We start from the raw sequence: 1,991 nt of genomic DNA, 5'->3' as shown, positions 1-1,991 counted from the left end.
TTTTTTTAAAAAAGTGGGGCCGGATCCGATTAAGGTTGCCTACGTATCTCACATTCGGTGAGAATCAGACCCACGTAGTTCGTATATGTTTCAGGAATAGGATGACACCCTTTTTTTTTTTGAAAAATTCAGGCTTATTTTGATAATCTTTTTGGGGTGAATACCGAGATTGTTTTTTTTTTTAACAGGATAAATTTTCTCTCCAATTTTCTCCCTTCTGGTTTTCCCTCAAGTTTTAAATTTTTATTTTTATACATTTTTTAGAAACCGGTCAACATGCACAAGCCGAATCAAACATAATGCACAAGTAGCACATAAGATGCATCAGGATGGTCTTACAATTCTCGGGTATACCTGTCCTGGACGGACCCAACCCCTGTGTTGAGTCCCCAAAGTCAAATGCACATGATGCAAACAAACGTTCCTACTAAGGATCCGGCATGAGGCTATGTTATTCTAGGTTTAAATCCTGGGGGGAGTGTTTTAGACCTGGCTTACCCAAGCGGACAGCTCGAGCCGAGGTGGGGGCAACGTACCGGGAGCACGAAAGTCTACCCGGCCTAGTTACTTGACCCAGCCTCGTTCTAATTGGTATGACTTCTAACAGAAAAGTGGGCCACGCGCACGTGTGCACCATAAATTCAGAAGACTCAGAAGGGAGGCGTAAGAAGACAGTTTAATAAATTCAAATAATATCAAAGCGGTAAATAAGCGGCAATTAGCACATTAGGCCAAAAAATACAGTAATGACATCAAATTAATAAAGCCAAGTATAGATCACATTACAAGCTCGAATTCTTATTATCCCCAGCAGAGTCGCCATAGCTGTCACACCTCCTTTTTCCTACCTCCGGAAGGGGTATAAGAGAGTTTTTTCAATCAAAGTGACATTATTCGAAATGGAATTAATTATTGATCAGAGTCGCCACTTGGAATAAATTATGGTTTCCCAAGTCACCGGTTTATTTTAGATCCCAAATCGAGGAAGTTTTATTTTAAAGAGTCTGCGAACCAGAAATTCTAGATAAGGAATTCTGTTAAACCGGGAGAAGGTGTTAGGCATTCCCGGCTCCGTGATTCTAGCACGGTCGCTTAGTGAATATTACTTGGCTTAAATTGTTTAACTACTCATTTTTAGGACCTATGTGCATTTATCTTTTTACCGCTTTTAAATTACTTGAATACTCGTACTTAAAGAATTATCGAGTTACGCGTACGTATACTCGTGTGGTTTGGCATGTCAAGAGTCATGTCACGCGTACGTGTACACAATTCACAACACTTAGTTTATTTAAGAAAAAAAAAACTTGGTCAAAGTCGCGCGGACGCGTATCTTGATTTATTTTGAAAATCATAATTATGTCACGCGAACGTGTACCCAATCACGATTAAGTCGCGCCTAAAGTTGCCTAGCGTTTTAAATTACTTATTTCATAGGTTCGGATTATTGTGATGCTCAGGAGTTATGAAAGTATTTTATTTAGTACTTAGCACAAATCAAGAGAGGATTATTGAAGGATTAATAAAATTATTATAAGTCAGTTAAACAACATTAGAAATTAATTCAACCAAATGATAAAACTAACTAAAATTGAATAGTTTATTTTGATAAGGAAAACAAACATTACAATACCAAACATTAGGAACCAAATACGTTACTGTTACTATCACGTTTTCTTCATCATTTTTTAAATTCAATTTTTTTGAAATTTTCCTTTTAGATTCTCACTCAACAATATAAACTTATAAACTTAACGATAAGAATTAACAACTAAGAAGAGTCACGTGCCTAAAAAAAATAACAGATCCAAGCAAGGGCATATTAACACATATCATCTAAATGGAACAATAAACAGACAAAGCAAACAAGATAAAAAGATTGGACCTTGAAATGATTCCTTAATTGATTTGTTGTTTGAAGAATGATATACGCAATTGCAGCAACGGAAGTTCGAAAAGCGACAAAGCAATAACAAGAAGTAAGAGCCACG

Source organism: Nicotiana attenuata, unplaced genomic scaffold (assembly GCF_001879085.1).
Source record: "Nicotiana attenuata strain UT unplaced genomic scaffold, NIATTr2, whole genome shotgun sequence".
Classification (NCBI taxonomy): Eukaryota; Viridiplantae; Streptophyta; class Magnoliopsida; order Solanales; family Solanaceae; genus Nicotiana; species Nicotiana attenuata.
This window is presented reverse-complemented; position numbering follows the sequence as displayed.